The sequence below is a fragment of the Pistacia vera genome, unplaced genomic scaffold (assembly GCF_008641045.1).
Source record: "Pistacia vera cultivar Batoury unplaced genomic scaffold, PisVer_v2 Contig692, whole genome shotgun sequence".
NCBI lineage: Eukaryota > Viridiplantae > Streptophyta > Magnoliopsida > Sapindales > Anacardiaceae > Pistacia > Pistacia vera.
In genome coordinates this window covers 179908-192235 of record NW_022196548.1, presented here as the reverse complement: position 1 = coordinate 192235, position 12328 = coordinate 179908, and positions in this window count along the sequence as shown.

Genomic DNA, 12328 nt, shown 5'->3' with positions numbered 1-12328 from the left:
TACGGAATCGGATCCGATATAGCGTCTTCGTAGTTCTGGGTTCATCGTCTTGATAGACTAGTACGTCACCATGTTGAGTCACAAGATAACCGTATCTCTCAGGCTCATAGCGTACTCTCCCAGATCTACGTAGCTCCTATGCTACCTGAGGTGGTTCACTTTGATCCACAATTTGTGGAGTCACCTCCTCATGATGCTCAACCACTTCCTGTGGTACATCATCCCGTCCTTCGTCTAGTATATCTTGTGGTTCTAGAACTTCATCGAGTTCTACTTTTCTCCACTAGTACTTCTTAGAAAAGTTCCTTTTCTAGGAAGACACCAGATCGAGCAACAAAAGATTTTGCGCTCTTCTGGGTGGTAGAAATGGTATCCTTGGTCTCCTTTGGATACCCCACAAATATACATTTACAGGATTTTGGGCCCGCTGTTCGAAGTCAATTTCTTAACATAAGCTTCGCAACCCCAAATCCTTAGATAAGACAAGTTGGGCTTTCGCCCACTCCTAGCTCATATGGAGTCTTATCTACAGACTTTGACGGCACACGGTTTAAAACGTGAGCTGCAGTCTCTAGGCATAACCCCGAACGATGCAGGTAAATCACTAAAACTCATCATGGACCTAACCATGTCAAGTAAGGTCCTATTCCTCCTTCTGACACTCCATTGTGTTGGGTGTATAAGGAGGGGTGAGTTGTGATACTATCCCACATTCCTTCAGGTACTCAAAAACCCCGAGCTTAAGTATTCACCTCCTCGATCCGACCGAAGAGCTTTAATACTTTTGCCAACATATTCTGTACTTCATTCCTGATTTCCTTGAATTTATCAAAGGCTTCAGATTTATTTCTCATAAGGTAGACATAACCATATCTACTGAAATCATCAGTAAATGTGATGAAGTATGAATAGCACCTCTGGCTTCAACTGTTAGTGGACCACATACATCACTATGGATGATGCCTAACAGTCAGTAACCCTTTCACTTTGTCCTGTGAAAGGAGACTTGGCATCTTACCTAAAGGCATGACTCGCATACCTCAAATGACTGGAAGTCAAAAGGGGCCAAAACTCCATCCCTTTGAAGTTTTGCAATGCGAGTCTTATTAACATGACACAATCTACAATGCCAGAGAGATGTTTGGTTTTGATCGCTATGTTTAGCTTTCTTGGTTTCAATATTGAAATATCTTTATTGTTTAATCAAGAACATATAATCCATTATATAACCTTGCAATTCCAAATAGAATATCATTCAAACTAAAGGACAATCCATTAGATATCTCAAAATGATACCCCATATTATCCAAAACGGATACTGAAATAATATTTCTAGAAATAGAAGGTACGTGATAACAGTTAGTAGTTCCAACAATAAACCCGTAGGCAAAGATAAACAATAAGTCCCTACAGCTAATGCAGCCACGTGTCTCCATTTCCAACTTGTAGGTCACCTCTCCCTTGGCGAGCACTCTACTCTGCCTTAGTCCCTGCACATCAGTACAAATGTGAGTACCACATCCTGTGTCCATGACCCAAGATGGTGAGGGAGAGAAGTTAATCTCAATCATGAAAGTACCTGAAGTCGTAGCCCTGACTTCTTCTTGCTGCAGGAAAGCCTTACAGTGTTTCCTCCAGTGGCTAGGCTTGCCACAAAAGAAGCAGACTACCTTACCCTTTCCTATGCCACTCAGGACCAAGAGCAACCTATCCTTTAGGCTTGGGATTGGTTTGGCCTTACCTTACCCTTGCCTTTACCCTTTGCTTTACTGGCAGCAACTAGTAAAACAGGCTTGGACTTTTCAAGTCCTGCTCTGCAGTCCTCAGCATGTTCAGAAGTTCTGCAGGGTTTTCTGCATCGTATTCATATTGAAATTCATTATGAACGGAGCATAAGAGTCAGGCAAGGATTGCAGAATTAAATCCATTTGTAATTCTGCATCCAAGCCACATCCCAAAGTCTCAAGCCTCTCTATGTGCTCGATCATCTTGAGCACATGAGGACCACTTGGGCACCCTCAGTCAAACGACTCCCAAACAGTGCTTTCGACACCTTGTACCCTCATGTCGAGCATTTGTTTCGTAAAGCTCCTTGAGTGTAGAATTATGGAAAAGCATCCTATTCTCATGCTGCTTTTGCGCATAGGTGTCATCGATGCTAACATCAAGCATGTCGCTATCAGCATCATCAATGACCTTTTGATAAGTATCCTTAACTTCCTAAGTGGCATCAGGATCAGGCTCAGCCATGTATGGTTTTCAAGGATATACAATTTCTTTTCTGACTTAAGTATAATCCAAGATTACGATACCAGTATGAGAAATTAGATCCATCCAACCTGTTTTCTTTTTCGATTATCGGTCGCAGGTTCATAATGCTCATTTTCGGTGAATCTACAATTGCAGAAAAGATAAAGTTATTATAAAGTTCATTATTATTTAATATAGTCTTTTATTAAACGATGCTCCCACTATTTTACTCAAGCCAATAGCCCTCACATTAACTCGGGAAAGCCCTTGGCTTTCCTAGTGGACCGACATCCCATCCTCCCATTTCAAACCTTCGCTTTGGCGAACAAGCCAAAATGGGTTGATTAGGTAGGCCAACAAACTTAATCCACACCAATTGATAGCTCCACTATCAACCTCAAATGTGAAAAAGCAACAAGCCAATCACACAATCCAATGGCTCCAACCATTGTCCTCAAGTGTGATTCCAGTATCAGTAGAGTGGACACTACATGTCACCACATACACATAATATGTGTACTGCTCTACTTCGCCTATGACGCGTTTATCAACCTTCGCTTTGGCGAACAAGCAAAACCGTCATTTTAAGTCGACCCATCACCATTAAGGAAAACTCCAATGAATTTTAACCTCCCACTGGTAGAAGTGTACCCTTCGCTTTGGCGAACAGGGTTTCGACGAACAGTGGTTTGATTAAAACCATGGTGATGGAAGGCATTCATGACTTAATATACTTAGTTGAGGGGTTTGTTATTTAATGTCTCATCAGATTATTATCTTTGTTAGAATGACATTGTTTGGCATGTTATTCAACATTCAACCTTAGCAGCATTCTAAGCAAAATATTAAATGTGCCGGTACATGGCCCAACTAAAACCGATCTCCTCGAGCCTAGAGGGATCATGGGTCACCTAAGGGTCCTGTAATAAATACTTGAGTCTTCAAGTATGGTTGCTTCGTCTTTTGCTCCGACTCCAAGTACATTACAAAAACGTCATCTAAATTTACAATAAATCAATATTAAACTAATTTACATCAACAATTTAGAAACCTCGATTTACTTCGAGGGGAATGAGATGAGAAAGAATGTACATCAAGAAGAGGAGAGAGACAGGACACGCAGGCCCTATTTCAAATATTACAGCCATACATACCCAAAATAATTTAAAACATTCACCCTTAGGTCTAAGGCTTATGTACCGGGCACCATGCAATATACAAACAAGTACAAAGCATACATTTCAAAAACAATCAATTTTGAATTGGGTGGGTTAATTATTAATTACCCTCTTAAATGTGCAGAATGTACATTGGCTTTATAGGTATTAAAAACTATAGATTATCCCTTTGCAGAAAATACAGAATTGGGAAAGCTACAGCTTCGCCGCGGCGAAGGTTTTATCTTCGCCATGGCGAGGATTAACATTTGGTCTAGCCGCACAGACTTCGCCGCGGCGAAGGTTTTATCTTCGCCGTGGCGAGACTTCATAGACGCACTTCGCCGCGGCAAGACCTAGAAATCCCCAATTCGTATAGTTCGCGTTTTTTGCAGTCTTGTGTATAAACACTAATCCAAATCAAATCAACATACATACGTTCAACCAGGATATTAACCACCAATATAACATTCATCAACACATTATTAAACCATTTATCATTTGAATCACTCATTCAACAGTGGATTTACGATTTTTCAGTTTTAACAAAATCTGGGTTTTTCATGGCAGATTCATCAAGGCAGCATGTTATCAACAAATACATGTAACAACCATTCAATAACTGTAAATCTGCACCCTAGGCTCTGATACCACTGTTAGGAAACGACCCTTTGCGCATGGAAAACAAATTACACCATGGATCGTTCCTTAGAACCCAAAATCAGGCATAGAAAATTACAGTTTATATTTTAAGAATCTGCAGAAAAATAAATCCAAAGGTTTAGATTCATACCCACGTTTGAGGCTCCACCAATGTTGTCTCTGAACTTATTTTGCTACCGATCCAAGTATAGGACCGAACCAAGAAGTCCACACGAAAACAACCACCAGAACCAAGGAGGGATTTGCTAGATCCTCCTTAGCCTTAAGAAATCAAGAAGAAAAGGAGTATTTGATTTTTCAATCAAAAAGGTAAAGTGGCGGGGGAGTGAGAGAAAAAGGGCTGCTGTGTTTTCTTTTTTTTTTTTTTTTCAAAAGGGCAAAATAAATTAATTTTAAAACACACAAACACTATTCTTTTATAGGCAACCAAGTTGCCTATTCCCACATGGAATGGGCTTGGGCTCCAACCCAAACAGCACATGTTGCCAAACACTCCCATTAGATTTTTTTTTTTAATTTAATTCATCATTATTTCAATTAAAATCAATTAATATATATATATTAACATTTAACAATATGATAATTTATTTAAATATATGAAAACATATATTTAAACGGAATTTCACTTATTTAATTTTTCTAACAAATTAAATAAAGGCTACACACTCAGCAAATTTAATTGCACTGTGAAATTACCAAAATACCCTTTCGCCCAAAGACGAAAACGCCCTTCTTTCTTCTTGGATCTTAATTGTTCTCTATGTGTGTGACCCATAGGCTCCTCACTACCAATAGTGTATAGTATTGCGATTAACACCAATTAATCGTCTCACTAATACACATACCAAGATTGGCCCTAGCAAGGCATCATGGCCACCCGATAGATTCGAATTCAGCAAAGTAGCTACCTGTCAACGATATGGTTACCGTACAATTCGATCCTTTCATCATACGTTATCTTGATGAGACGAAGGCAATAAATAGTGTCAACCTTCGGATACTCGCGATATTATATTTCGTTTCTAGACCAATGACCCGTATTATATCTGGATAGAGCAACAACTCAATCCCACTGTGGCCACAGTTTTAATGTCATTGCCATATACTGAATTGCACCGTGAGATAACTTCTCCATACCCGGGAGTGATGAATCTTCTGTCAATCCACCATAGTCTGATACACTCCTTATAGCCAATCACCACCGTACTGACAGCTCTGAATAGAACTGCTTAGGCTAGTGTCAAACTGTACCAATCGGTGCACAAGGGGCTCCGGTGATCTCAAGTCTAGGATCACATGCACCACCATTCGTTAGAGGATTTGTTCCATAGACACTGGGTTACCATCCATATGGAATCCTCTAGTGGGTCAGTCCAGTGAACTGCTGCGGTATCTGCCTACAACAGCACCCATGTGTTGCACCAGGTTGTCACCAAACAACCTTGACAAGTGAGATCAGTCACTGCCTTTCGACAGGGTCGTTCAACACTATGATAGCCTTACTGTAATCTATGCCCTTACTTCAGAATAATACTGGGCTACGACGTTTCTAGAATGGCCACCACATGTGCTCATAGGGTTCTCACTATCAAGATTTGAAACACTTGATACCCTCGTCACAGTTCTACCATTCTAAGGACATATATCAATACATATTGCAATATAATGATTTACGCGTATAGAATAAAATGCCTTTTATTATTGATTAATGAACATTATTACAAAGAGTCAATTCTACAATAATTGATTGGCTCTAGGGCATCTACTCTAACAAGGATCGAATTGTACAGTAACCATATCGTTGACAGGTAGCTACTTTGTTGAATCCGAATCTATCGGGTGGCCATGATGCTTGCTAGGGGCCAATCTTGGTATGTGTATTAGAGAAACGATTAATTAGTGTTAATCGCGATACTATACACTACCAGTATGATGAGGAGCCTATGAGTCACACACATAGAAGATAATTTAAGAGCCAAGAAGAAAGAAGGGCGTTTTCTCTTTTTGACGAAAGGGTATTTGGTAATTTCATAGTGCAATTAAATTTGCTGAGGTCGTAGCCTTTTATTAATTTGTTAGAAAAATTAATAAATAAAATTACGGTTAAATTGTGTTCGCACATATTTAATTAAATCATCATTATTGTTAAATGTTAACTAAATATTAATTGATTTTAATTGAGATAATGATGAATTAAATTAAAATATCTAATTGGGAGTGTTTGCAAATTTGGGGGTGTTTGGTGTGGAGCCCAAGCCCATTCCATAGGGAATAGGCAACTAAAATAACACTATAAAAGAAAAGTTTTAGTTGAAAAATAGTAAGTGTTTTTATTATTCCATTTTTCATTGAGAGAGAAAACCTCCTGCCCCACACACTCTCCCTGCCACTTCACTGTTTGATTAAAAAATCAAACTTTTCCCTTTTGTTCTTCTTGATTTCTTAAGGCCAAGGAGGATCTAGCAAATCCCTCCTTGGTTCTTGTTGATTGCTTCGTGTGGACCTCTACGGTTCGATCCTACACTTGGATCGGTAGCAAACACGTTCAGAGACAATATTGGTGGAGCCTCCAAACATGGGTATGGTTTCTTAAACCTTGAACTGATTTTTCTGCAGATTTGATTATTTTATATAACTGTGATTTTTGTACCCGGATCTTGGTTCTAAGGAACGATCCATAGAGTTTATGTTTTTTGTTTCCGCTGCGTAATTGGGTCGTTTACTAACAAGTGCCTCGATATCAATCAATAATCTAAAATTACATATAGTGTAAGTTTGAGTGCAATATCAGTCATAATCTAACATTGCATATAGTGTAAGTGTGAGTGCTCAATATCAGTCATGTCTTAAAGATTCTCATTTAACTACTGTTAAACGTTTTATTCGCTATGTTAGTGGAAATTTAAATTATTGACTATTTTATTCTTTTGATACTAATATTGATCTTGTGGGTTATATTGATGCTTATTGGGTTGGAAATAAGGACGGTAGAAAAAGCACAAGTGGTAGTTGCTTTTATATAGGAGTTATTTAGTCGCTTAGTAAAGTAAGAAACAAATTCTATATCATTGTCATTTTTAGAAGCAGAATATATAGTTACGCACAATTTCTCTGGATGAAGCAAATGCTTTTTTATTATGGAATAAATGAAGATGATATGAGACTTTTGTGTGGTAACAAAAGTGCGATTTGCATTGCAAAAAATCATTTTTAGCATTCTCGAATGTTGATGCAAAAGTACACCAACTAGAGTGATCGATCGACCTTGTCAGGACCGAAACTAATGTGTACGTGATTACGGGTAACCAGCAGTGAAACAATAATAAATGCAATAAAGCAAATGGCAAAGAGGTTTTTAAAGTGGTTCAGCGAGTTGAACTCTTGAGCCTATGTCCACTATTTTTGTATTTGCTGTGAGAGCTTACAATGAAAGTCCTAGAATAATTTCCTAACCCCTTTCTCATTGTTGGAGGGGGTTTATATACAGATTGTACACAAAGGAAATAGCAAAAATAAAGGGATTACAATTAAGTTTGAAATGCAACTCCAATATTCTCGCGATTGGGTGTTGTGATTGCGTAAAGATTATTGTTGATCTGATCATTCCCGAGATATCTGAGATATGAAGTTATCTGTGAATTGGTTGAATAACTGTAAGGATTGGTCATGACTAGCTTGTGCAAGGTTGAGCTATAACTCGACAAGCTTATGTTGTGTCGGACAATCGATAGAATCGAGCTGGTTCTGGATCGGGCTATAACCTCGCAATTCTCCAAGCTTAATGGAAAAATCACACACAACATCTACGCCTAGTGTTTGGTACTCATTTTGAGCTTCAAAGACTATTGCTCGATTTGCTATCAAGCTAGGCATTCATCGATAGGGCATTGGGTGCAGATTCAGTTGAGCTTCGAGAGTCGAACTCATGCCCAGTCGACGTACTCCACACTTGACCTTTTCTCTTCTGTGACATTCTTGACAAACTCGAAATTTGAAAAGTGAGGGTACTTGTGTAAATTCCACGCAGTCATGTCACATTAAATGCAAGCGACTACAACTGTTCACTCTCGAAGTTGAGGCATGTGTGATGACGGTTATGATTATGGCAGTCTGACGGTTAATCGCCGCTCGTGGATGATTGACACGTGGCCATGTCCAAGGTTTGAGATTGATCGGCGAATAGAGGGTCAAGATTCACTGTAGATCGACGGCTACAATAGAACCCTACCCTTTTGTCTTCCATGCAAACCACTATAAAAGCAGGCAAACTTGTCAGAAAGCTTACATACCTTGCAAAAATTCTCAAACATTCTTGCTTATTCTGTCGCTACTTCTTCATCTTCACAGTGCTTTTCTGACAAGTTCATCCTTTCCTCCTATTCCGATAAGGTTTCTTTTCCCTTCCTTTACTTGTTTTCTTGATTTTCGCGGTTGTGGGTGGCCATTGTTGTGGCCACATTGAGTCTTTTAGGACTTTGTTAGAGTTTTTAAGTGTGTCTCTAGTGGTTCTGGGTTTAAGGAGGGTTTATCATGGTGGCCATTGGAATCCCTGGTAGGTGGCGTGTGTCTATTGCCCGATGCAAGGTATCTCAGGTGCCTGAACTGAAAGCAAAGTGTGGATAAGTCGTCAACTTTTTTGAACTCTGACACATGTTCACTTTTGTTTTGGTACCTAGAGGCGAGATATAGTCATGTCCTCATCAAGCAACCACACAATTGATCGCATGTTCAATTCTCCTGCAGGCTCAGTAATCCTTAGGGGCATAATCCCCAAGGTTTCCGAGGATATTGTTGCACAGGGCTTGGACCCTGATGCGACGAGCTTGTCTAACCATGCCTCTATGGAGGTCACTCAACCAAAGAAGTCTCCAACTCATAGGCCACGCAGAGAGCCACAATCCTCGATCAGGATCAAGGATCTAAGGTGCATAACTGAGACATATGCGCCTCTACTTAATTTAAGGGTTTCGGGAGGCTTCTCCTAGAAGAATCCCCCCACGGGGTGTATGGCGATTATTGAATCCCTCATGAGGTGCAGGCTATCTATCCCCGCCCATCATTTCATTGACAACATTTTGAGAAGGTTCGACATCGTCCCTCTCCAGCTGTCCACAAACTCATACATCATAATCATAGGTTTGTACATAGCATACCAAATTACCGAGCTAGGCGAGCCATCTGTTGAGTAGCTCATCCATTTGTATAGGTTGAAGAAGGATTAAGACTAGACATACTACCTCTCCAAGGCAAGGTAAATTTTAACGGTCTAGTCAACATTCTAAAGAAGGTTCCACATTGGGATTCTCAATTTTTCTTATGAGGCCGGGGAGACCAACTTTTTTGCTTCAAAAGCTAGTAAGATTTTGACCTCCAGTGAGTGGGAAGAGAGCCTTCAAGCTCGATGGTTGAACTAACCAAACTTCTTTGTTGTACAGTTAACGTCGAACTAAATTTTCTCCCCAAGGTGAGCTTACAGAGGCTTTACCACTTTAGCAATCTCTCTAACAAGGAGCGCAACAACAACAAGATTATCTCCCTTCCTCGACTGAGGGCATAGGGCTTTTGCCCAAACAAAGCAAATTTCATCACCATCCTTGAGAAAGGTAAAGCTTTTATTGGCTCACTTTTACTTCTTTTTTTTGTGTGTGTGTGTGTGTGTGTGTGTGTGTGTGCAGGTCGCTGATAGTTTGCCTCTCTTTTCGTAGAAATATGGCTGAGAAACCAAAGGGCCTGAAGAAGAAGGTGGCAACTTTCGGGGTTGCCAAGAAGACGTCGGATGCTCCAACGAAGAAGCAACCTATTGATGCTGCTAGAACAGCCAAGCAAGGTGCCTCGCATCCGGCCCTAAAGCGAAAGGGAGGCAAGCTTGGGGAAGGCCCAAGCACTAAGAAGCTCGCGACCGCCTCTAAGGCAGTTAACAGGAAAGGTGCCCTTGAGCCACAAAAGGGGCTAGCAAAGAAAGCATCCGAGCCAATTGGAGGCTCAAGAAAATAGAAAGCGCTCGAGCAATATGATGGCTCGGGCATGAAAAAGATGTCGAAGCAATATGAGGGCTCCAACAAGAAAAAAAATGACTGAGACTTAAGGGGGTTTGAGGAAACAGAAGGTGGTCGAGCAGCAAGGTGGCTCGAGTACTGAGGTCGCAGGGCAAGCAAGCGGCCCAAAGAAATCCACGACCAAGGACTTGGCCAAGAAAAAATCCATTCCCACTGGCGAAGTGGGAAGTAAACCAAGCTTGCCTTAATAGGGAGGCACAAAGTATATGCCTTTTTATTGATAAATAAACATTTATTACAGAGTCAATTTTACAATAATTGATTGGCTCTAGGGCACCTACTCTAACAATCTCCCACTTGCACTATAGCCAATCATTCATGTATTTAATACCGAATGACCTTAAATGTTTTTCATGCTTCTGTTGCGATAGAGGTTTCATCAGTGGATCAGCGAGATTGTCATCAGTATGCACTTTACTAATCTGTATATCTTTCCTCTCAACCATTTCTTTGATGAGATGAAAATGTTTGAGTAGGTGTCTGGACTTCTGGCGAGACCGTGGTTCCTTTGCTTGAGCAATTGCTCCATTGTTGTCACAATAAACATTTATTGGATCAACAATTGTGGAAACCACACCAAGTTCAATGACGAACTTCTTAATCTAGACTACCTCATTGGCCACATAGGATAATGCAATATACTCAGCCTCCAATGTAGAGTCCGTTATAGTGCTTTGCTTGGAGCTCTTCTAGCTCACTACACCCCCATTGAGACAAAATACAAACCCTGATTACGATAGATAATCATCTTTATCCATTTGGAAACTAGCATCACTATATCCTCTTACAGTGAGCTCATCTTCCCCTTCATAAACCAAGAACATGTCCTTAGTCCTCTTTAGGTACTTTAGGATGTTCTTAACGGCTATCCAATGACGTTCACCTGGATCCGATTGATATCTACTACAAGTGCTCAATGCACATGATACATCAATCCGAGTTCACAATATGGCATACATGATGGATCCAATTGCTGACGCATATGGGATCCTCTTCATTCTATCTCTCTCATCATATGTTTTAGGACACATATCCTTAGAGAGATAGACACCATGTGGCATCGAAAGAAATCCCTTCTTCGATTCTTCCATACTGAATCTCTTCAATACCTTGTTAATGTATGTATTCTGACTTAGGCCAAGCAACCTACGTGATCTGTCTCGGTAGATCTTTATTCCGAGGATGTAGGCTGCCTCTCCTAAGTCTTTCATGGAGAAGCACTTGGATAATCAAGTCTTTACCGACTGCAAGTTTGGTATAGCATTCCCTAACAGAAGTATGTCATCGACATACAACACAAGGAATGCCACTGCACTCCCACTCATTTTCTTTGTAAACACAAGGCTCATCTTCGTTCTTGATAAAACCGAATTCTTTTACGGCTTCTTCTAAATGAATGTTCTAGCTCCTTGAAGCTTGCTTAGGTCTATAAATGGATCTCTGCAACTTGCATACCTTCTCAGCTAACCATTGGGTTGTGTCATGTACATATACTCTTCAAGGTTTCTATTCAGAAAAGCTGTTTTGACATCCATTTGTCAAATCTCATAATCATGATATGCTGCAATTGCAAGCATAAACCGGATGGATTTAATCATGGTAACTGGCAAAAAGGTTTCTTCATAGTCAATACCATGAATTTGTTTGAAACCTTTGGCAACTAGTCATGCCTTATAAGTATGCACCTTGTCATCCATGTCAGACTTCTTCTTGAAGACCTATTTACACTCTATGGGTTTCACCCCTTAAGGTTGTTCCACCAGAGACCATACTTGGTTCTGGTACATGGAGTCCATCTCAGATTTCATGGCTTCAAGCCATTTAACGGAATCTGGATCTAATACATACTCATCGTAGGTTCTGAGTTCATTGTCTTGGTAGACCAGTACGTCACCATGTTGAGTCACGAGAAAACCTTATCTCTCAAGCTCATGACATACTCTCCTAGATCTACGTAGCTCTTGTGCTACCTGAGTGGTTCACTTTGATCCACAAGTTGTGGAGTAACCTCCTCCTAATGTTCAACCACTTTCTGTGGCACATCATCCTGTCTTTCGTCTAATGTATCTTGTGGTACTAGAACTTCATCGAGTTCTACTTTTCTCCCACTAGTACTTCTTAGAAAAAAAAAATATTATCTAGAAAGACACTAGTATGAGCAACAAAAGGTTTTATGCTCTTCTGGACAGTAGAAATAGTATC